A 25601-nucleotide genomic window follows, 5' to 3' on the forward strand; every position below is an offset into this window, starting at 1 on the left:
AACATACTTTTTGGAAATGATGCTTGGTTGGAGCAGAATTAGGATACTAGACAGCTGAACAGGTGACCTGGCTTTGACTTGGGTTTGGATACAGGTTAGCATCCATGTATAGATAACATGTGGCAGTCTAATCGGATGGTGGCAGTGGTGCTGGTGGTAGCTGAACAGAGTTTTAAAAATAAATAAATAAATAAAAAGAAATAGAGAAATGGTTGAGAATTAGGAAACTTGAGTTCTAGTCTCGCTTTTGCCACAAAACAGCCATAAAGTTGTTATAGGGATAAATGAGGTAGGAACAAAAGTTTTTTGAAGATTATAAAGCACTAGATAAAAACAAGGGAGCTATTTTACATAAAGTTAAATGTATTTCTTTGAGCCTGTGTTATTCATTATGGCAGGGATTGCCATCCAGATTTGCAACACTCTATAATGCTAAAATGTCAAAATATTCTCAAGCAAATCAATTTAAATTTAATTAAATGAAAAATAAGCCATGAGGGGAAAAAAAGTATTCTTCTTAGGTATTTTGGGGAGAATAAGAGCATTTTGAAGTCTCATAAATATCAATTTGGTGTTACCACTCCAAAAAGGTTAGCAATCATCATGCTTTAGAGAGTTCTTCTACCCATAACTTAAGAGACACTTGCATATTAATATTCTAAGAAGTCTTATGCATGAAATGTCTGCTAATTACTAAGATTTTAGCCATCTTTTTCATTATAGATTTTATGAGTCAGATTGAAATCATTTATACGACTAGAATTTTGGAGCTCTTTTCCTCACTAAAAGTCAATTTATATATCAATCAATCAATAATTGACTATCGGCTGGGTGTGATGGCTCACGCTGTAATCCCAGCACTTTGGGAGGCTGACATGCAAATGGAAAGCAAGCTGGTCAGATGTGTGTTTCACTTGAGGTCAGGAGTTCGAGACCAACCTGGCCAAAGTGGTGAAACCCCAACTCTACTAAAAATACGAAAATTAGCCAGACATGGTGGTGTGGACCTGTAGTCTCAGTCATTCGGGAGGCTGAGGCAGGAGAATCACTTGAACCTGGAAGTGGAGGCTGCAGTGAGCCTATTGTGCCACTGTACTCTAGTCTAGGCAACAGAGCAAGACTCTGTCTCAAAAAAAATTTTTTTAAATAGACTATCCATTAATTATTTTTTTCAACACCTACTGAGCACTTATAATGCTAAGAAAAATAACATGATAACTTCTTGTCATTCTTGAGAGGCAGTATCCCCATATTCCAGGTGAGAAATTGAAGCCTAAAGAAGTTAAGTAGGCTGAGCGCGGTGGCTCACGCCTGTAATCCCAGCACTTTGGGAGGCCAAGGCAGGCGGATCACAAGGCCAGGAGATCAAGACCATCCTGGTTAACACAGTGAAACCCCGTCTCTACTAAAAATACAAAAAAAATTAGCTGGGTGTGGTGGTGGGTGCCTGTAGTCCCAGCTACTCAGGAGGCTGAGGCAGGAGAATGGCGTGAACCTGGGAGGTGGAGCTTGCAGTGAGCTGAGATCGTGCCACTGCACTCCAGCCTGGGCGACAGAGCAAGACTCCGTCTGAAAAAAAGAAAAAAAAAAAAGAAGTTAAGTAACTTGACAGCATGACACAGCTGGTGAGTGGAAGTTGGAATTGAACCAGCTTTAGGTCCTCAATTTTCAACAAATAGACTATATTTTCAGTTTCCAAGGCCTTCTGCTAAGGCCGAAAGAAGGTAGATTGAAAGAGATTCTTGTCCTCAAACTACTCACAGTGGCAATATTTGAATTTCTTCTACCTGGCTCAGTTGTTGGTCAAGACTCTTGCTCCTCATGGTGCAGTCCAGAGACCAGCAGCATTGGCATCATCCAGAACTAGGCTTGGGTGCTTCTCGAACATAAATGTAGACTTTGAATCACCTGGGATGTCTTTACAATGCAGACTCTTATTCAGTATGTTTAAGATGGGGCCCAAGATGCTTTTCTGACAAATTTCCTGGTGATGCAATGTTGCTGTTGGGGAAACCTCCATTTGGTGAGTTCTACAATTTGTCTTGTTTTTCAGTGTGTCTAAGGTAGGCCCAGTATACCTTAATGGGTTCCTCACTGAGTCGTAGCTTTCCTCCAATTCTGATGTTCTCTTGATTCAAATAGAAGAGCTTTCACCTTGGCTTCTTGACTATGGCCCTCCGCTGCCCTGGGTCCCAAACTACATAGCTATGGCCCTGCCTGCCTGCTTATCTCTAGCTTAGACTTTCTTTTGAGTCCACACTCCCAGTTACCAGTGATGTTCTAACATCAGCCTGGTTGAGGATCTTCATTCCCTCCTCTTCATCAAAACCAACTGTGAAGCCCATTAAAAACCTGCAAGCCTTCTAGGTCTACAACCATAGATTTTAATTCTGGGGCTAGTCTTTGGAATTTTATTTTCTTTTACAAAGTTTTATAGTTGATTCTGATGGGTGTCACATACTGAGAACAACTTCCCCAGGGGCCCCTGCTATGCTTTGACCTGATGGGAACCTCTTGGAAAGTAATATTGGCATGGCTTGGGTTCAAGTTTGCAATACACTGAGAACTTTTTCTCTATGCCTCTGTGTTAGCAATGAGAGCACAGCATAGAGAGAACTTAAAACTTTACTGAACTAGTTTCAGAAGGCTTTGCTGAGTGATTGGCATTTGAATTGGATAGACGTTGAATGAATAGGTCCTTTGTTCAGGCCAAAGGAGTGGCATATGCAATGATAGTTAAAAGTGAGAAGTGTCTTAAGTAGCCATCCATTTGGACAAAAGTGTTTGTTTAACACATGCAAAGGAGAAGTAGGAGATAAAATTATAAAGGTAGGTGAAAGCCTCACTTTTAGAACTTCATGTGTTACACCAAACAGTATGTGCTTTATTCTACATATTGTGAGGATTATCAGAGATTAAGATGGAAAGCAAGCTGATCAGATGTGTGTCTCAGAAAGATAACCTTGGCATTGAGGCCGATGAATTCAGTGAGGCAAGACTGAAGACAAAGAGACCAGTTAGGTACGTGTGGTAATAGAGTGTGAGAGATGAAGAGGGATCCTTTCCTTGTGCCATATGCCTGGCCCCTGAACCTAAGTTCCTCTGTCTCGGACACGGATGATGCTTTTTTTTTTTTTTTACAGTTACATTTCATAGCAATAGCCTGCTAAGCCTCTTAGACCTTATAAATGGCATGGCCTTGAGAATTCGGGTAACTCAAAGCTTTTATGAGCCATCAATGGTTCTTACTTCTCCTGATTATTTTATTTTATGGTGCTGAGACAGCTAGCTCTAGGGTTCTTCCCTCAGGAGATACTTAGAGCTTTTAAGGTAATTATTTGGTAGAAAATCTTCTACTAATGGCCTAAGATAAATTTGAAACCAGTTAATGAGTGGCTATATGAGTCCAATGGTTGGGAGAGTTGTGTCTAGGCCTGTTGAGTGCACTGCTTTTGCCCTACCTTTGGAGAGAGACTTTGCGTTATCTTTGACCTAGCTTGATTTTTTTAGGTACTGCCTCTGGATTTGTTCCTTTTAGAGTGACAGCTCCAGTGAGTTGCCTTTTAAAAGTAAGCGTAGATGTGGCTGGGCGCAGTGGCTCACGCCTGTAATCCCAGCACTTTGGGAGGCATTGGTGGGTGGATCACCTGAGGTCAGGGGTTTGAGACCAGCCTGGCCAACATGGAGAAACCCTGTCTCTACTAAAAATACAAAAATTAGCCAGGCGTGGTGGTGGGTGCCTGTAATCCCAGCTACTCGGGAGGCTGAGGCAGGAGAATCGCTTGAACCTGGGAGGGGAGGTTGCAGTGACTGAGATTCTACTATTGCACTCCAGCCTGGGCGACAGAGCAAGACTCCATCTCAAAAGAAAAAAAGAAAAAAGAAGAAAAGTAAGCATAGATGTATTGCTTCACCAGCCTTCATTTACTCACCTCTACGTGGAAAGCTCACTAAATTCTAACCACTGCGTATATTGTATCATAGAATATATTTTGGAGACAATAATACTCTCAGATGTGCCTAGGCATTTCAAGAAGTTTTTGACCCAGCCTAGTTTCTTCTGATTTCCATTTCTGTTCTGTACTTCCTTGTTATTAGCTCAACTCTGTCTTCCTTTGTGGGGTAAACTCAGTGTCCCCCTCCCATGAAGATTTCCACTTCATAACTCTCAGAGCCTGTGAATATGTTACTTATACAGTAATCCTCTCTTATCTGAAGTTTTACTTTTCACTCCTCCAGTTATCCATGGTAAATCACAGTCTGAAAATATTAAATGAAAAACTCCAGAAATAAATAATTTGTAAGTTTAAATGCTGTTCTGATTAATGTGATGAAATCTGTCACCATACCACACTGTCCTACTCTGTTCCACCTGGGTGTGAATCATCCATTTGTCCAGTGAACCCATGTTGTAGACACTACAGGCCCATTAGTCACTTAGTAGCTGTCTCCATTATCAGATCCACTGTCGGGGTATTGCAGTGCTTGTGGTCAAGTAACCCTTATTTTACTTAATAATGTCCCCAACATGCAATAGTACTGATGCTAGCATATTGTTAAAATTATTCTGTTTTATCATTAGTTATTGTTGTTAATCTCTTACTCTGCCTAATTTATAAATTAAATTTTATTATAGGTATGTATGTATAGGAAAAAACAGAGTATATATAGGGTTCATTATTATCCTTGGTTTCAGACATTCACTGGGGGTCTTATCTCCCTTGAGAATAAGAGGGGGAATACTCTATGGCAAAAGGGACTTAGGAGATATAATTAAGAATTTTGAAATGGGAAATTATTCTGGATTTTCTGGGTGGGACTTACGTAATCACAACGGTCTTTTAAAAGGTAGGCAGGAAAGAGTCAGAGAAAGGAGGTGCTACTGTGCTGGATTTGAAGACAGAGGGAGGGACTATGAGCCAAGGAAAGCAGGCATCCTTTAGAAACTGCAGAAGGATGGAAACAAATTTTACCATGCAGCCTCCAGAAGGAACCAAACCTGCCAGTATTGGACTTCTTATATCCAGAACTGGAAGACAGCAGATTTGTATTATTTTAAGCCACAAAGTTTGTGGCAATTTGTTACCCCAGTAATAGAGTATTAATATAGCATATGGTGTACCTTTAACTGATTTGTTTCTTTGCTCAGTTTGTCCTACTGATAACATTTTTATTGGTTCATCACTGTTCTTTCTTGACTACTTCTCTTTTATTGAGTCAGCACCCTTACTTTTTCTGAGCATCCATTTCCTCACTTAATGACAATAGTGTTATCTAGGAGACGAATGACTGCTGGCACTGTTCTGAGGTGAGTGAGGTAAGGCCAGCAAAGCATGCCACAGTGTCTACTGTACAGCAGGTGTGTAATAAATGCAGCTCCTGTCCAATCTTAGAGAAATTTAGAAGCTGTTTTGCATATTGGCAGCTTACAGGATAGAAAAGTTTCATTTAGAATTTAGATTAGTAAGTGCTTAGTGCTAATAGCATTTCTAGATTAATTTCATTTTCTTCAATCCATTTCAAATCTCATTTAAAATATATTTTAATTTTGAATTCTTGACTTTTGTGGTAAAATACATCTCATTTGTGGCCATGTCTACACTTTAAATACTGAACTAGCTAAAGCTAAGCAGAGCAGAATTCCTCCCCCCCTACCCCCTCAACACACTAAAGTCCACAGTACAATTAGTGTCCTTCATAGATAGAGGCCTTAAAGGTTAAGTGAGAATGCAGGTGAAAGTACTTTGTGAAGTCTTTTGCTGTACAATGTAATTTGTTGGTACATTGTTGCATTTATAAGGTTATGAGCTCCTCGAGAATAATACTGTGTATTATTTCCTTGGATCTCCAAGGCCTTACAAGATTTATTAAATAAATTACTAAATAAGTTAGAAAATTAGAGTGGGGAAAGGAAATGAAGAAGCGTTGGAGAAAAGGAAGATAAAGAACTGGATTTGGTAGTTCTTTGAGTAGCATCACTCACTAGTTGTCTTGGAAATGACTCCTGATCCCTGTATTTGCGCTCTCACCCCCTAACCTATACACAGCTGGTGTGTAAACGCTAAACCCTCCCTCACATAACTTGTCTTAGTAACTCAGACTGCCCAACTAGGGTGGGCATGTAAAGCAACCCACTCCCTAAATGAGTTTCCTATTGTTGCCATATGCAATAACCATAAATGTGGTAGATTAAAATGACACAGATTTGTTATCTTACAGTTCTATAGTAAGAAGTCTGGTCCAGAGTCTTAGCTCTCATCAGGCTAAAACCAAGGTGTCAGTAGGCTGTGTTTCTGTCTAGAAGTTCTAGGGGAGAACCTGCCTTGCTCATTTGAGTTGCTGGCAGAATTCAGTTCCTGGTGGTGGTGGGGCTGAGACCCCACTTTCTTGCTTACTGTTTGAGGGATGTTTCCAGCTTCTTAAGGTCATCCACATTCCTTGGCTCATAGACCTGTTCCTCCATCTTCAAAGCCCACAATGGCAAGTCCAGTTGCTCCCTCACTTCAGATTTCTCCTCCTCCTTCTTCCACATGATCTTTCTGGCCCATTCTTTTGCCTCTCTCTTTCAATTTCAAAAACTTATAATTACTTTGGATCCACATGGATAATCCAGAATAATCTCCCCAGCTAAATATCCTTAACCTAATCACACCTGCAAAGTCCCTTTTGCCTTTAAGGTAAAATACTCATAGTTTCCATGGATGAGGAGGTAGAACTCTTTAGGGTGTCATTATTCTGTTTATCATAGTCCCTAATTTATAACATTTGCCTATATTTTAATTATTCCACATTTAGTTTTCTGATTTGTGTAATAGCATTTTTTTTTTTCTTTTTGGAGGCAGAGTCCTGCTCTGTCTCCCAGGATGGAGTGCAGTGGTGTGATTTCAGCTCACTGCAACCTCCACCTCCTGGGCTCAAGCGATTCTTGTACCTCAGCCACCTGAATAGCTGGGATTACAGGCATGTGCCACCACACCTGGCTAACTTTTGTATTTTTAGTAGAGACAGGGTTTCACCATGTCGGCTAGGCTGGTCTCGAACTTCTGGCCTCAAGTGATCCACCCACCTTGGCCTCCCAAAGTGCTGGTACTACAGGAGTGAGCCACCACGCCCTGCCTTGATTTGTGTAATAGTATTTTTAGTTTCTCTCTAAACCTCAGTTATCCATTCTCAGAATTCTATCGGGCATCTGATTCAACTCTGTTGTCAGCTTCGTTTTTCTGCAATATAAAGTCATTTTTACCCCAGTTTGTTTCAATCCAGTTAGATTCAATTCAGTTCAACAATACTTTACTGTCTGCTGAAAACATTCCTAGTATGATAAGGTAAGGTAAGGTATAGAGTTTGTAATCTGCTTGTAGAGATAAGACATATTCACAGGAGTTAGAGAAAAATGCAAGACAGAATACAGTCACCTACCGTGTGTATATTAGACAAGGGAGCTAGAAGGGGAAGATTAACATGCATTGGTGGAATTAAGTAAACAAAGTTGTAATTATGCCTGGCTGAAGTCACTTATATGCTGTGATTTAAGGGACAATGGGAAGGTCTTTCTGCTTGAAACTATCTCCCTACATAGCCTGAAATTTGTTGCATCACTTTGTCACTATTAGATCACATCCATTTAGTTTAACAAACATTCTCTTTTATCAAGGCATCCTGAAGAACTCTTGCTCTCCGTATAAATATATATATATATATATTTTTTTTTTTTTTCGTGATGGAGTCTCGCTCTGTCACCCAGGCTGGAGTGCAGTGGCATGATCTCGGCTCACTGCAATCTCCGCCTCCTGGGTTCGCGGCATTCTCCTGCCTCAGCCTCCCAAGTAGCTGGGACTACAGGCCCCCGCCACCATGCCCGGCTAATTTTTTTTTTTGTATTTTTGGTAGAGACAGGGTTTCACCATGTTAGCCAGTTTGGTCTTGATCTCCCAACCTTGTGATCTGCCTGCCTCGGCCTCCCAAAATGCTGGGATTATAGGCGTGAGCCACCATGCCAGGCCAAATATATTCATAATTTTTAATTGAACCACTGTATACTAATCCCTGTACTTTAGTTTGAATCAACTTTCTGTAGATCTTTTTTTTTTTTTTTTTTCAGACGGAGTCTTGCTTTGTTGCACAGTCTGGAGTGCAGTGGCACGATCTCGGCTCACTGCAACCTCCGCCTCCTGGGTTCAAGCAATTCTCCTGCCTCAGCCTCCTGAGTAGCTGAGACTACAGGCACCTGCCACCATGCCCGGCTAATTTTTGTACTTTTAGTAGAGACGGGGTTTCACCATGTTGGTCAGGCTGGTCTCAAACTCCTGACCTCATGATCTGCCCGCCTTGGCCTCCCAAAGTGCTGGGATTACAGGCGTGAGCCATCACGCCTGACCACTTTCTGTAGGTCTTTAAAGAATATTTCCCTTCCAAATCTGTTGTCCTAATAACTTGATAGGGTTTCTAGCAGCAGACATTTCGAGACCTCAGTAATACATAAGTCAAGTAAGTCAGGACCAAATGAGAAAAAAAGCCTTGGAAAACTGATCTAAGCCAGTACACCTTTTATTCTCTGATGATACCCCTAAGAGAAATTAACATTGCATTAGTGCTGACTCCCATGGAGTGTGGCCAGGAGTCCATATTACAGTGTTCAAGGGCAAGTAGTTCAAGTCTGAAGCAAACTGCTATTAACATCATAGAAGTTCTTAAAATGTTAAGTAGTGACCCAGCTATAGAAGAATTTGGACAAGAGCAGATAATTATAGTCAGGTAGAGGTAGCTTGTTTTCAAAATACTAGATCCAGAACCTTAGCTAGTGTCTAAGGATACAGATCTAAGTTCCAGCTCCATTAGGGAGAGGTGGCTGACAAGAGGTAGATAAAGGAGGCTTGAACATAAAGTGGGCACCATGGCTGAAGCCCAGAATAGAGTAGGACAAAGGGTCGAGCTTGGAGCTTGAAGCACTAGTGTCATGGGAGACATGGGCTTTGGATGACAGGACAAATTTCAGACCACTGGGATCATGACTTTAATATCCAATGAGGCCTCATTCTCTTTGGCTCTGGCAGAACAGGACTCATTGACTATTGTTCTTCAGGACCTGTAATGGCACAGCCCATTGTAGGCTCCAATTGTCAGCCTTATAGGAATAGGAAGAGCACAGTCACTTACCATCAGGGGTTTTATGGTTAAAATAACATCACAGGCATTTGTCCCACCTATGTTGTAGAGTTTGTCTAATGCCATATGACTCCAGTCATGATTGAATTAACAAGTTTTTCCTATTAAAGTGTTATTCTAAATCTAGACCTTGGTCATTAAATTGTTTGTTCATTTTATTCATTTTCTAAGCCAAAAATTTAGGTTGTATTTTAGCTGAGTAGAAGAAATAAATTCTAATAATTCAAGTTCTCTGAAGATGAAATGAGAGGCCATAGGCTCCCTGAAACTGGAAGGATCAAAACATATATTGGATGACCATTTGGCAGATGAGATGCTGAGGGATTAAACAGGTGACATTTAAGGTCCTTCCTAATCTTAAAACCCCATCTAAGCCAGGATAATATAAACATGCCTAGAGTTCACAGACATTATTTTTATTTACTGAACACCTGGCTTCTTTTAAATTTTAGAAAAATACTTATTAATTAGAAAAGAGATATTAAAATGGAATAATTTTCATTAAGCATACTTGGCCATTTTTAATTACTTTCCTCAACTTAAAATCCCCTTAATACACTGATTACTTATTAGATAAACCAATAATCTTCTATGATTGGCAGTAAAATGCAAATTTATGCATAAATATTTAAATGTTACAGATAGTCATATACAGTGAGGATCCTCCTTTTTTTAAGCATAAAATTCATACTGGTATATTTTATTACAAAGTTGTTTGTTTTAATCCTGAAATAAAACCAAGTTTGTCTCCTAGTTGCACTGAATTTCAGTGGCCTTTTAAGTTGCAATTAAGCTCAGAGTTCTTTTAGAAGAAGAGCCTATCTGTACTTAAGATGTATGTTGCCCTGGGTAAGGCTTTTACCCAAACAATCCCTGCTGTGCCTGGCAGTCTGTGAAGAAAAAGTCTAAAAAAATGGTGTGTGATTTTGGAATTGGTGTGTATATCTAGGAATAGGGTCCACTGAGAAAGGCCTTTTCTAAACTTTTGCTTTGGTGTTTCCAGTTCAAGGCTGGAATTACCAAATTTTTGTGCTTCAGAGATCATTAGTGATGACTCTTGCCTCATTGAGTCACAGTGAGTTTGAGTGGCTTATCTATTCATCTGTTGTACTTAAGAGTTCTCTAAGCTCTGTTACTTCCAATTTGACAGTGATACATAATCTCAGTTATGGGATTCAGTGACATGGACAAGATCACACTGTCAGTAGATCAGAGTTGTGTTACCTCCTCTTGTGATGCTGGGCTACAGCCTTCACAGTACTTCTTTCCGTTTTTATTTCTCTAATGACTACAAAGTGACTAAATTGAACCTTATTTGTCTGATGGTAGGTAAAATAAGGTTACAATCTAGACCATTAAATGTAATTCTCATTTATTGAAAAATAATGTTTGTAAGATTTGTAATTACTTAAAGATAATTTTTTCCTAAGGTATTTACTAAACCTTATCATGTGTAGTATACATTTTATAAATAATATAGATGTCAATCATATGTATTAAGATATCAGATATTTACAGGTTTCAGGATACTTAGCATTTTAAAAATAAGTTACTACTTATACAGTAATAGTTCACTTGTTGCCTTGTGATTGTTAGTCTTAATGAATATTGTTACATGTAGTTGGAACAATCAGGAGCAGAAACTTGATCATGATTCAGGCTGAAAGTTATTCTCAGAATTTTAATTTCATAATGTTGTACATTATAAATAACTGACTTGATTTCTCTTGATCTCTGTGTGTTCATTTTAAAAAAGTATTCTTAATTACCTGCCTAAAGCTAGAGGTAGACAGGAATTTTTATTGCAGCATTCTTATATCTTGTTTCTAAGAAGTTGCTTTTCCAAAGAAAGAGCACCTTCCTTTTTCCCTCCCCCTCTCTCTTTCTTTCTTTTTCCCCTCTGAGCTCAGATGTGATACTCCTGCAATTTCTCTGTTGTCATCACAAGGACTCTCTAGCATAGGGATGATGTATCCAAGCCACTTTCCCTTGATCTTCATGACTGTACCTAGACTCACTGCTGGGCTCTTTACAATATGCCATCCCTTTTAATTTTATTTTTATTTATTTATTTATTTTTGAGATGGAGTCTCATACTGTCACCCGGGCTAGAGTACAGTGGCATGATCTCGGCTCACTGCAACCTCCCCCTCCCGGGTTCAAGCGATTCTCCTGCCTTAGCCTCCTGAATAGCTGGGACTACAGGCACGTGCCACCATGCCTGGCTAATTTTTGTATTTTTAGTAGAGAAGGGGTTTCACCATTTTGGCCAGGCTGGTCTCGAACTCCTGACCTCGTGATCTGCCCACCTCGGCCTCCTGAAGTGTTGGGATTACAGGCATGAGCCACCACGCCTGGCCGCCATCCTTTTTATTCTTACAACATTCCTGAGACCTAAGCATTGCATTAGGATTGTCATTCTATAAATGAGGGAACTGAGGTTTTGAGAGGTTTATTGTGTCCAAAACTCATTCAAGATATCCTTTCTACCACACCCAACTTCTTAATTATATTTATTTGTTGGTGGGGGGGAGACAGAATAAAAATAAGATAAAAAATGGCACTTCACATCTGTAGAACACTTTAGAAATTTTTCTTTGTCTCCTAGCCCATTATGTTTTATATGTATATTACAGTGTTCTCTAGAGAACTAATGTGTTAATGATAATAGTAATATTTGTTAAAAACTTGCTGTATGGCAGGCACTGTGCTAAGTGTTTCACATACATTATTTCATTTCATCCTCACAGCAATCCTATGAAGTAGAAATTATCCTCATTTTTAAGATGAAAAAATGAAGCTTGGAGAGATTAAATAGTTTGCCCAAGGTTACTGCTGTTTAAACCAGAGCAATCTGCAGATTTCTATCCTCTAATCACTCCTCTCTGCTGCTTGCACTGTACCTAAGGCTCTTCTTGTTTTGCTACAACATTTCTTCTCTTTAGGAAGGGTTGCAGGGGAATGACTTCTGCACTACCACTATGCTATTAGGAGCCACTGCTACTGACCAATGCCCTCAAATTTTAATGTGCATGGAAATTATCTGTTGTTTTCTAAGGCAAATGGTCCTAGACATTTCTGAAATTTTCATATTACACTAAGTATAAAATTTAAATGAATTAGGGTTGCTTAGTGGATAAAACACTACAACTTGATATTGTCAATAAATATCTAAAGTAAATAATCGTTTCTCAACTTATTTTTTAGATAAAATGAGATTTTGTAAAGTCAATTGCTTTAAGAATTTTCTTTCTTTCTTTTTTTTTTTTTGAGACAGAGTCTTGCACTGTCTCCCTGGTGCTGCATGGTGCCTTATCTTTGTAATTCATACAATTGTGGGATATAGTCAGAAAAGATCTTTGTTTTTATTTCTCTGCCCTTTAAATTTCTTTAGTGGCCTTAGCTTGTCTGCTACTGAATGGAAACATGGGCAATTCTATCACTTTACCACTCTCTCCTAGGGTCCTACAGTGTCTGTATCTAACATACACAGTCTCAATTTAGTAATGAGAAGTGTCCACTCCCATGTATTGGCAAACACTTCCATCTTCATTCAAAATACAATTACTTCCTTACCCTAGCTGAAGCTTTTTGCAAGTGGGAATCCAAGTGGGGAGTGTGGGCCTTCCTTTCTTCTTTTTTTTGAGACAGAGTTTCGCTTGTCACCCAGGCTGGAGTGCAATGATACAATATCGGCTCACTGCAACCTCTGCCTCTCGAGTTCAAGCGATTTTCCTGCCTCAGTCTCCCAAGTAGCTGGGATTACAGGCACCTGCCACGATACCCAACTAATTTTTGTATTTTTAGTAGAAACAGGGTTTCACCATGTTGGCCAGGATGGTCTCAAACTCCTGACCTCAAGTGATCTACCTGCCTTGCCCTCCCAAAGTGCTGGGATTACAGGTGTGAGCCACCACACCTGCCTTTTCTCTTCTTTTCCTTTCTTTTCTTTTCTTTTTTTTTTTTTTTGAGACAGACTCTTGCTCTGTCTTACCCAGGCTGAAGTGCAGTGGGCCAAGTGATCACGGCTCACTGCATCCTTGTTGACCACCTGGTCTCAAGTGATCTGTCCGCCTCAGCCTCCCAAGTAGCTGGGACAACAGGTGGGATGCCACGCCAGGTGAATTTTTGTATTTTTTTGTAGAGATAGGATTTGCCATGTGGCCCTGGCCTCGGACTGGCTGGTCTCGAACTCCTGGCCTCAAGCAAAGTGCTGGGATTATAGGTGTGAGCCACCGTGCCCTGCTGGGCCTTCCTTTCTATTTCCCTATTTCAGTGGTTCTTAAAAAGCGTGATCCTGTGGACCGGTAGCATGAACAGGGAAATTGTTAGGAATGGATATTCTTGGTTCCCACCCACACTTACTGAATCAGAAAATCGAGATGAGGCCAGCAATGTATTTTAACAAGTGCTCCAGGTAACTGATAAACATTAAAGTTTGAAAAACACTGCCCTATCTGACACTTATTTCCCTCCTCATCCTTCTTGGTATTCTTAGTTTCTGTGACTAAACCAAAGGGAGCGGGGATAGAAAAGGGGCCGGTAGGGTTATTATTCCTCTGGTATTGTTGTAAGATAACTTCTTGCATTAGGGCCTGGGTCTTATCTATAGTAGATGCTTTCTCTGGTGGCTGCTTTTTCAAAGGCCTTGGCTGAGAATATATGTTTATCCCTTTTCTTCTCTTCCCCTTTTTTCCCTACCCTTCTTCCATGTGAAAGGATCTCTCTGTTGGGGTCTTACTGTCCTTTCAGGGCCCAATCACAATGACCCTAGGAATGCTTTTATTTGATATAGTTTACAGAATACAAAGTTGTAAAATAAAAAATGAGTCTATTCCTTTATGAACAAGATTTTCTTTTCTCCCACTGACCCCCTGCCATTTTCCAAGTGTAAAGAAGTTTATGAATTGATTGATCTGGGGCTTCCTTGATAGCATTTTGAGGTCTCTCAGTCCAGAGTAAGATCATGAAACTGGACAACAGTCACAGATTAGGTTAGAACTGCCTGATCATTACCTACTGAACTGGACCCCTCTTGTACACCATTTTACATCATCTTGTCCTCACTTATTACTCTAGTCACTGCTATAGTTACTAGGTCTAGAGAGACTTGACCAGTCATGTGGGTGCAACATGACAATGCCTCAACCTGGGCCAATTACATCTTGTTTCCTGCCTTGTGCTTCTCTGATGGCCTAGTATCTGCTGGGCTTTCATGCATGACCAAACAAGAATTGGGTGCAAGGGAGTTAATGCCTATGGCACCATTCTTGGCTAATAGGGAACACACTTACCAGATAAAAACTTCTGCCTTTTAAGCCAGGTGGGAAATTCTGAAATGGATGTTCACAAAGCTTCTCAGAACCTCCTACAGAATTGAGTAATTATTGCCTATAGAAGTTTCCAACTAGGTAATGCATCTTTGTATTGACTTTCCCTCCTTCCTCACTCATTCTCTCATTCCTCACTGCTGTTCCCTGATCGCTTCCTAAATAAACAGCCTGCTTACAAACCTTTTTCTCAGCCTTTCAGGGGGACTCAGGCAAAGACACCAATATGAACCTTTCGTATTTCCTATCTTTTGAAGATTTTGCAGACTCAAAGATTCAAGGTGATAAATTCATTTGAAACTGAGGATATCTGCAAAAGGGAACGTCTGAGATTTGTTGGCTTCAACTGAACAATTATAGTCACCAAGAATTGAAATTACCCGTACGTGATTCATGAAATACTATCAAGCTGCCATCATTTCTGGAGGCAGGGAACTACTAGATAACATCTTTGAGAAACACTGAGGATTTCAGTGACTATTTTATAAGAGGGAGGCACTTATTTTTTTCTGTCTCAGGAAAGTATCAAGAAATCTTGGCATTTATCAGGGCTCACAAGTGACTATACACTAAAGAGATGACTTATAGTTTGCTTTAATTTAAAAGCAAGGCGTACTTGTCACAATTCAGAGTTTTATTGGGTGACAGCAATGCCAGTATTGCCTCCACTTGCCTTTGTGCTACACAGAAGAAGCCATGCAAGTGCATTAGCTTTTTTAGCCTCAGAAACTACTGTGGTTGTATGCCAAGTTAGCCAGTGGTTCGAGAAAACTGGCTATGAATTGACTATATTGAAATCACTAGGGAAGCTTTTTAAAAATACATGTTTCTGAGTTCCATCTCTGAGTGTTTGGATTGGGGCTGGTGTGTGGGCAGTGGTGGCCTGAAGCTGGCTGTGAGAGCTGATTGTGCACTTCTCTTCCTAACTCTATGTTGAGTGACTTTATGTTGGTAGCTTGAAATCAGCTCTAGTGGGAGTATTTATACCATGAAAATTGGCAAATCCTACAACTTAGCAATTTATCCCCCTAGAGAGCTGGTTATAAAACATTTACTAGAATATCACTAGATTGAGCCTATGAATCCAATGCAATCTTCTACCCAGGTAAGGAATCTGCCTTTCAGGAATGTTAATATTTTTATTTCTGATTTAATATGAGCTGTTCATATGTCAGTATAATTAGTCCACTATCCATTTTTTGCAAGTATAATGTTTAAGATAGATATTAACCTTTTGTATTTGATATATTATTGAAATTACTTTAATAAAAATACCAATTTGACTTGTATTACAGAAGCTAATGTAAATGACCTCCCCTTTGTACCTGATTGGATTTTCTAAAGGAAAACCAGTCCACATTAATTTAACTCTCTATGTGATACTGTTCTACAAAATTAAAATATTTATCTGGCTTGGTTTAAGGACAGTTGTTAGAATAATTGTTTTAACAGAAACTTGGACAATATATTCTCACACAAGTTATACTTTAATGAACGATTTCTGTGCTAAACTGAATAGTTATCATTATAAGGTTTTATCTGGGATTTGGAGAGGTGGCCCATTAGAGAGATTACAGGGGAGTTCCTATTTCTCTCTCCTATTGGTACCGTTAATTATTAATATTAAACGTTAGACATAGTGAGGTTGGAGAATTCAGTACATATTAACAAAGAGAAGGAATAATAATTTTCAACACAATGCCTATATTTCTGTACCTGGCAATAATGATTTAAAGACCAGTTTAGGTCATTTATGCCATTTCTAACAGGGTTTACACTGGTAAACTTGAAATACAAAAAATCACAATGTGGTTTTAACATGAAGTGGAAATGTCAAATTGTTTGATATGGTATAGTATTCTGAAAATTGAATTAGATGTAAGGAAGAAATGCATTCCAACCTCAGCTTCATCATTTCCTTTTCAAATGCCATGGGTCAAATCACATAATCATTCTCAACTTCGATTCCTTATTCTTGAAACTAGTGAATTTATACTACATAGTTTATTCTGAGGATCAAATAAGATAGTGCAGGTGTGAGCACTTTGAATATTCTACATTACTCTTCAAATGTAAGAAATTATTAATATTAGTTTTTTATTTCAAAGACTTAGGAAGGATATTATCTTTTTATTAAATATGATTCAATCTAAATAGATATATAATGTATCTAGTGTTGATAAATCCCTTGTTAGAACTTTAAGTGACAGGATGAATCTTAATTTGCCATTGACAGATGTGGTTATCTTCTTTTGGATGCTATCTGCCATTGACAAATGTGGTTATCTTTGTTTGGATATTATCTTCTTTTGGATGTTATGAAATGATTCTCAAAATTTAAATAAATCTCTTAATAGCTACAAGCATTATTTTGCAATTATTTTATGGAAGAAGAGTTGTATTGCTTAAAATATTTCTATCTTCCGTGAAGGTAGTAGTATAAATAAAAAAAATAGCTAACTTATGGAGTTCTTACTGTGTGGGAGGAACCATGTTATAAAGTAGAGTAGGTTTTATTAGTATCCCATATTTTTTTCAGATGAGAAAACTAAGGCTAAGAGAGAATAATCGGTTTTCCAAGTCTAACAACTATAAGATGATAAAGCTAGGACTCAGAAATTATTCCACCTGACATCCAAGCTCAGACTCTGAAACAAAATGCTAATACTGCCTCTTGGATTGTTCACCTTTGCCTTTATTCTCACTTTACCCACTATATATGAATGTATATATTGTATATGTATACATCACTATACATCTTCATCACTATATATGAATGTACATACTGTATATAAAACTGTCCCTACATTTAACAGTGGCTGCAAACTACCTGGCATCCTGACAGTCTGATTTCTGTCAATCACATGCATAGCAATTTATAACTGTAGTTAATGGTGTTATTTCCTCAATTAACTCTAGATTTGAAGGTCAAGTGGACCTTCAAATTTCCCTCAAAGGACACTTATTTAGTTTATTATGGGAAAGTAATAATAGACACAATTTTTATTATTTGTTAAGTACCTAGCAATTTGTACCTGTAACCCTTACTATAGGCATAGATATTATAATCCTCATGTTGCAGATAACAGACTGAGATGGACAGCACCCTGCTGGAGGTTACACAATAGCTTAGTGGCAGAGCTGGAATTTAAACTGGTCCCCAAACTGCGTAGCCCATCGTTTTCTCTCTAACAACAAACACGTGGCACACCATGTATGAAACACTGGGGGGATCCCCTTGTTAGATTTGGTCATCTCTAGATGCTAGTGTGATTTCAAAGCTTTGTTGACTGAGGGGGAAAAGTGAATTCTGTGCTACATTTATGATTAATTAGCAAATTGAGGGTAGAGCTGTTTTAGTTGTTCTCAAGATAATGTAGTTTGGGTCCAAACCAGGGATCTCTAAGAGGATAAATACTTTACACTCATCTTCTGGAATTGTGATTGATATGATGTAAATAATATCAAAATTAAAATTAAAATTTTGATGTTATTTAAAATTATGTCTGTGATTTTTAAGGTTTCTATACATTAAAATTTAGGTGGTAAAGAATGCTGCTTGCACTAGGGTTCTTGAAAATGATAAGATCTTACATTTTGTTTGGAAACTACCAAATTCTAAATTCGGGGGATGAGTTGGAGAGGGAACACTAACCTCTTTTTGTTCATAATCGTGTAAGTTATATTATGCAATCCTCAAAATAGGCTTTTAGGCCATTACTCAGATGGAAGAAGCAGATTTTGTTTTATAACTAGAGGATAATGTAGTACATCTCCCATAAAAACAAACTTAAATCTTCATATTCAGAGACCTATTTTAGTTTTCTAATTAAAAAATGAAACAAACAAAAAATTGTTCTAGAATTATGAAAAAACTGAAGAAAATATACTAATTAAAATATCAATTTGGCAGAAACTTTAAAAAAAGAATTGTGTTTCTCAAGTGTACCAAAGTTTTAAATAAAAATCTTACAGGGGATTTTATTCATGTGTAGGCAGTCATAAAATATCTCAAGTTGAATGGGGGTGCGGAGGCATTCTTAAACTTAGTATTACTTTTGTGGGTCAATTCTTTCTGAAATTTTTTATTTATTATTTATTTATTACTTTGAACCCTCAAAAGCTATTTTAATTAATTAATTAATTTCTACTTTGAACCCTGAGAAGCTATTTTAAAATTTTAACTTAATTTTTAACCTAAATATAGCTTTTTTAAAACTTTTTTTTAATTTTAATTTTTTTCTTTGTTTTTTGAGACAGGGTCTTGCTCTGTTGCCCAGGCAGGAGTACGATGGTGCAAGTGATTTCAGCTCACTGCAGCCTCAACCTCCAAGGCTCAAGTAATCTTCCCACTTCAGCCTCCCTAGTAGCTGGGATTACAGGCATGTGCCACCATACCCAGCTAATTCAGAAATTAATTCATATCTATACTCATATGTAGTCCAGGTGTTTAGATCATTAACAAAAATAGTTCACTTACATATCTTAATATGATACTTTATATAAAAGAATTTCAAGGTTTAAAAACTATAAGCAAACATAGGTTATTGTTATTATTTGGGCATTTCCCCTTCTTAATCAGTAAATGCTTTTTAAGTGCAGACTATGAATCAAACACTGTTAGGTGCTGATATTGTTTGGCTCTGTGTCCCCACCCAAATCTCATCTTGAATTGTAATAATTCCCACATGTCATGGGAGGGACCTGGTGGGATATAATTGAATCATGGGAGCAGGTTTTTCCTGTGCTGTTCTCGTGATAGTAAGTCTCATGAGATCTGATGGTTTTATAAAGGGGAGTTCCCCTGCACATGTTCTCTTGCCTGTCACCATGCAAGACATGACTTTGCTGCTCGTTTGCCTTCTGCGATGATTGTGAGGCCTCCCCAGCCATGTGGGACTGTGAGTCAATTAAACCTCTTTCCTTGATAAATTACCCAGTCTCAGTCTCAGGGATGTCTTTATTAGCAGCATGAGAACAGACTAATACAGTAAATTGGTACCAGTAGAGTGGGATGCTGCTGTAAAGATACCTGAAAATGTGGAAGTGACTTTGGAATTGGGCAACAGGCAGAGGTTAGAACAGTTTGGAGAACTTAGAAGAAGACGGGAAGATGTGATAAAGTTTGGAACTTCCTAGCCTTGTTGAATGGCTTTGACCAAAATGCTGATAGTGATATGGACAATGAAGCCCAGGTTGAGGTAGTCTTAGATAGAAATGAGGAGCTTGTTGGGAACTGGAACAAAGGTGACTTTTGCTATGTTTAACAAAGAGACTACCAGCATTTTGCCCCTGCCTTAGAGATTTGTGAAACTTTGAACTTGAGAGAGATGATTTAGGGCATCTGGTGGGAGGAATTTCTAAGCAGCAAATTATTCAAAAGCTGACTTGAGTACTGTTAAAAACATTCAGTTTTATGTGTTCACAAAGATATGGTTTGGAATTGGAACTTATGTTTAAAAGGGAGGCAGAACATAAATGTTTGGAAAATGTGGCTGGGTGCAGTGGCTTACGCCTGCAATCCCAGCACTTTGGGAGGCCGAGGTGGGCAGATCACGAGGTCAAGAGATTGAGACCATTCTGGCCAACATGATGAAACTCTGTCTCTACTAAAAATACAAAAATTAGCTGGGCATGTAGTGCATGCCTATAGTCCCACCTACTTGGGAGGCTGAGGCAGGAGAATCCCTTGAACCTGGGAGGTGGAGGTTGCAGTGAGCTAAGATCATGCCACTACACTCCAGCCTGGCAACAGAGTGAGACTATCTCAAAAAAAAAAAAAAAAAAAAAATAGTTTGGAAAATGTGCAGCCTGATGATGCAATAGAAAAGAAAAACCCATTTTCTGAGGAGAAATTCAAGCTGACTACAGAAATTTGCCTAAGTAATGAGAAGCCAAATGTTAATCACCAAGACCATGGGGAAAATGTCTCCAGAGCATGTCAGAGGTCTTCACAGCAACCCCTCCCATCACAACCTGGGAAGCCTACGAGGAAAAAATGGTTTTGTGAGTTAGGTCCAGGGCCTTGCTGCTTTGTACAGTCTAGGGACTTGGTGACCTATGTTGCAACAATGGCTAAAAGAAGCCAACATACAGCTCAGGCCATTGCATCAGAGGGTGGAAGCCCCAAACCTTTGTGGCTTCCACGTGGTGTTGGGCCTACAGGTGCACAGAAGTCGAGAATTGAGGTTTGGGGACCTCTGCCTATATTTCAGAGGACTATGGAAACACCTGGATGTCCAGGCAGATGTGTGCTGCAGCAGTGGAGCCCTCATGGAGAACTTCTGCTAGGGAAGTGCAAAAGAGAAATGTGGGGTGCAATCCCCCTCACAGACTCCCCACTGGGGGACTGTCTAGTGGAGTTGTGAGAAGGGGGCCACTGTCCTCCAGACTCCAGAATGGTAGATCTACCAACAGCTTGCACTGTGCACCCGGAAAAGCCACAGACTCTCAATATCAGCCTGTGAAAACAGCCAGGAGGAGGGAACCCACCTCTTGCATCAGCATTACCTGGATGTGAGACATGGAGTCAAAGGAGATAATTTTGGAGCTTTAAGATTTGACTGCCCCGCTGGATTTTGGACTTGCATGGGCCTGTAGCCCCTTTGTTTTGGCCAAGTTCTTCCATTTGGAAGAGTATATTTACCCAATGCCTGTATCCCCATTGTATCTATGAAGTAACCAACTTACTGTTTTTTTTTTTTGAAATGGAGTCTTGCTCTATTGTCAGGCTGGAGTACAGTGGCACGATCTCGGCTCACTGCAAGCTCTGCCTCCCGGGTTCATGCCATTCTCCTGCCTCAGCCTCCCGAGTAGCTGGGAATACAGGTGCCCGCCACCATTCCTGGCTAATTTTTTTGTATTTTTAGTAGATATGGGATTTCACTGTGTTAGCCAGGATGGTCTTGATCTCCTGACCTCGTGATCCGCCCGCCTTGGCCTCCCAAAGTTCTGGGATTACAGGCATGAGCCACCACGCCCTGCCACCGACTTACTTTTGATTTTACAAGCTCATAGATGGAAGGAACTTGCCTTGTCTCAGATAAGACTTTGGATTGTGGACTTTTGAGTTAATACTGAAATGAGTTAAGACTTTAGGGGACTTTTGGGCAGGCATGATTGGTTTTGAAATGTGAGGACATGATGTTTGGCAGGGGCCAAGATAAAAATGATATGGTTTGGCTCTGTGACCCCACCCAAATCTCACCCTGAATTGTAATAATCCCCATGTGTTGTGGAAGGGACCTAGTGGGAGGTAATTGAATCATGGTTGTGGGTTTTTCCTGGGCTGTTGTCATGATAGTGAAAAATTCTCATGAGATCTGATGGTAAAGGAGAGTTCCTCTGCGCATGCTCTCTTGACTGCTGCCATGTAAGACGTGACTTTGCTCTTTATTTGCTTTCTAGCATGATTATGACACCTCCCCAGCCATGTGGAACTGTGAGTCAACTATACCTCTTTCTTTTACAAATTATACAGTTTTGGGTGTGTATGTCTTTATTAGCAGTGTGAGAGCAGACTAATACAGGTGCTGTGGAAGATTTATAAAAAATGTTTTTGAATATATATTTTATTTTATTTATTTTTTGAGACGGAGTCTCGCTCTGTCGCCCAGGCTGGAGTGCAGTGGCATGATCTTGGCTCACTGCAAGCTCCGCCTCCTGGGTTCACGCCATTCTCCTGCCTTAGCCTCCTGAGTAGCTGGGACTACAGGCGCCCGCCACCATGCCTGGCTAATTTTTTGTATTTTTAGTAGAGACGGGGTTTCACTGTATTAGCCAGGATGGTCTCGGTCTCCTGACCTCGTGATCCACCTGCCTTGGCCTCCCAAAGTGCTGGGATTATAGGCATGAGCCACTGCACCTGGCCCCTTGAATATATATTTTAAATAATCAAATAGTTCACAATTTGAAAAGTAAAGAAAGGAACATAGTGAAAATACCTTGAAAATTATTGTTTCGTTCTTATTCCTATGCCCAGAGGCAACAAATATTACATGTTTCTTGTGCATCCTTACACAGATAATTTATGCAAATATAAGCAAAGCAGGGATTGTTCTTTCCTTCATACCTGTTGTGCAGCTTACTTTACATACATGGTAGTAGATCCTACAAATAGTTCAGAATCTTGCCTCCAGCTCCATCCCTGTTGCTGCAAAGGACATGATTTCATTCATTTTTATGGCTTTTATAGTATTCCATGTGTATATATACCACATTTTGTTTAACAAAACAACCATTGAGGGACACTTAGATTGTGACTCTTGCTTTTTCACACGCATATCTTGCAAAGTATTTCAAAGCCCAGGTCATAGGTTTACTCATTGTTTTTTTTTTAATGGCTGCAAACTATTTCCTTTTATGGATGTTTCATAATTTATTTAACCAGTCATCTGTTATTGACACTTAAGTCATTTCCAATCTTGCTATTACAAATCATATTGCAGTGAATAAACTTCTATATAGGTCTCTTCACCCATAAATACCTATGTCTTCAAGGGAAGTCCTTGAAGTAATGTTGTTGGATTAAAGGTATATGCTTTTGCAACTGTGATAGATACTGACAAATTAAACTGCATAGAGGTTGTGTCAGTTTACACTTTGGCTAGCAACATGTGAAAATGCCTGTTTCTCCAGCCTGGCCAACATGGTGAAAGCCCATCTCTACTAAAAATACAAAAATTATCCAGGCGTGGTGGTGGGCACCTGTAATCCCAGCTACTCAGGAGGCTGAGGCAGGAGAATCTTGTGAACCCGAGAGGCAGATGTTGTAGTGAGCCGAGCTCGCACCACTGCACTCCAGGCTGGGCAACAGAGCAAGACTCCAACTGAAAAAAAAAGAAAAAAAGCCTGTTTCTGAACTGTCTGGCCAAACAGTATTATGAATTTTTTGTATCTTTGCCCATCTGCTAGATACAGAGTGATGTTAGTATAGTTTTAATTATCATCACTCATTTCTTTATTCATGTATTTAAGAGTTATTTGTGTTTCACTTCCATGAACTATCTGTGCATATTGTTTGCTTATTTTTCTATTGGGTCATTTATTATCAAATAGTAGGTGTTCTTTACTGTTTATTGGTTTGTGATATGAATTTCAAGTACTTATCCCAGCTTGTCATTTTTCTTTTGTCATTGCTTATTGTGGTTTTTGCTGTAAAGATTATTTAAAATTTTTTTGTGTTGTACAATTTATCAGTCTTTTGATTTATAGCTTCTGTGTCATATTTAAATGGGCCTCTCCTCTACCAACATTATAAAGATACTTCTCCCACATTACTTCTAATGCTTTTAGGCTTTCAGTTTTACAATCATATCTTTCCATTTGAAATTTATCCTGATATAGAATATGAGGCATAAAGCCAATGTTATTTTTTTTCTAGGTAACTACCCCATGTCATTTTTTCTTCACCTATTTGAAATGCTGCCTTAATATGTTTTGTTATATTAATAATTACGGTGTACACCCTATGAATAAAGCATTGTGTCAGGCACTGTGGGAAAATTTATAAAGTGTAATGTAGTTCATGCAGCCAGAAATTGCCATCTAGTTATAGTTACAAAACTAACACTCACGGAAATAACCAAATGGTGGGTCGTATCAGAGAAGATTTTATGGAGGGGTCGTCATTAGTTCTCTGACAGTTGTAAGTGGATTTAGAGAATAAAAACACAGAAAAGAGGCTGGGTGTGGTGGCTCATTACTTTAAAATTTTCAACAATAGAAGATTTAGAAACCTCTATGAAGGATGATACAATTACATGTATTATTTTGTTGTTGTTTTTCAATTTAATCTTTTTTTTTTTTTTTGAGACGGAGTCTCGCTCTGTCATCCAGGCTGGAGTGCAATGGTGCAATCTTGGCTCACTGCAAGCTCCTCCTCCTGGGTTCACGCCATTCTCCTGCCTCAGCCTCCAGAGTAGCTGGGACTACAGGCGCCCGCCACCACGTCCAGCTAATTTTTTGTATTTTTAGTAGAGACGGGGTTTCACTGCATTAGCCAGGATGGTCTTGATCTCCTGACCTCGTGATCCACCCACCTCAGCCTCCCAAAGTGCTGGGATTACAGGCGTGAGCCACCGTGCCCAGCCTCAACTTAATCTTTTTTAAAAAATTGAGATATAATTCACATGCCATTAAAATTCACCATTTTAGGCCGAGCATGGTGGCTCACGCCTATAATCCCAGCACTTTGGGAGGCTCAAACTCCTCTCTTCAGGTCAGGAGTTCGAGACCAGCCTGGCCAACATGGTGAAACCCTGTCTCTACTAAAAAATACAAAAATTAGCTAGGCATGGTGATGTGCGTCTATAATCCCAGCTACTCAGGAGGCTGAGTCAGGAGAATTGCTTGAACTCGGGAGGAGGAGGTTGCAGTGAGCTGAGATCCCACCGCTGTGCTGCAGCCTGGGCAACAGAGTGAGACTCCATCTCAAAAAACAAAAAAACAAAAAATTTTAGCATTTTAAAGTGCATAAAGTGGTTTTCAGTAAATTCACAAAGTTGAGTAATCATCACTACTATTTAATTCCAGAACATTTCCATTACCCCAAAGAGAAACCTTGTATGAGTTAGCTGTTACTTTTATAATAACCCACTCCCCAGCTCCTGATGGTTACAAATGACTACTTTCTGTCTCTACAGATTTGCCTATTTTGGACATTTCATATAAATGTAATCATACAATATACAGCCTTTTGTGTTTGCCTTCTTTCACGGAACAGTGTTTTGAGGTTCATCCATATTGTGGAAAGTATCAGTAGTTCGTTCTCTTTTTATGGTTGAATAATATTCCACTCTATGTATGTAGCACATCTTGTGGTGTATGTGTTTATCAGTTGATGGATAAAATAGATCCAATTTTATCTATTTCCACTTTTAGAGCTGTTTCTACTTTTTGGCTAGTATGAATAAGCAGCTATGGACATTTATGTACAAGATTTTATGTGGACATATATGTTTTCATTTATCTTTTGTATTTACCTAGCAGTGGACTTGCTGGATCGTTTATAACTCTATGTTTAAATTCTAGAGAAGCTACCAAACTTTTCCATATTGACTGCACTGTTTTATATTCATACTAGTAATGTATGAAGGTTTGAATTTC

At 39.2% G+C, this 25601-nt stretch overlaps 1 long non-coding RNA gene across 21 annotated transcripts in view; it reads left to right on the forward strand.

Annotated features, from left to right (window-relative positions):
- The window catches only part of LOC129060000 (uncharacterized), a 1058541-nt gene that overhangs the window by 35781 nt on the left and 997159 nt on the right, over positions 1-25601 (forward strand). For 15 of the 21 annotated variants that reach the window (XR_010140292.1, XR_010140285.1, XR_010140291.1 and 12 more), the window contains one exon: positions 21903-21936. The exons of the other annotated variants lie outside the window; for them this stretch is intronic. This is a non-coding gene — a long non-coding RNA (uncharacterized LOC129060000). The remainder of the gene's footprint in view (positions 1-21902; positions 21937-25601) is intronic. 21 annotated transcript variants of the gene reach the window in all.

The sequence above is a fragment of the Pongo abelii genome, chromosome 5 (assembly GCF_028885655.2).
Source record: "Pongo abelii isolate AG06213 chromosome 5, NHGRI_mPonAbe1-v2.0_pri, whole genome shotgun sequence".
NCBI classification, from domain to species: domain Eukaryota; kingdom Metazoa; phylum Chordata; class Mammalia; order Primates; family Hominidae; genus Pongo; species Pongo abelii.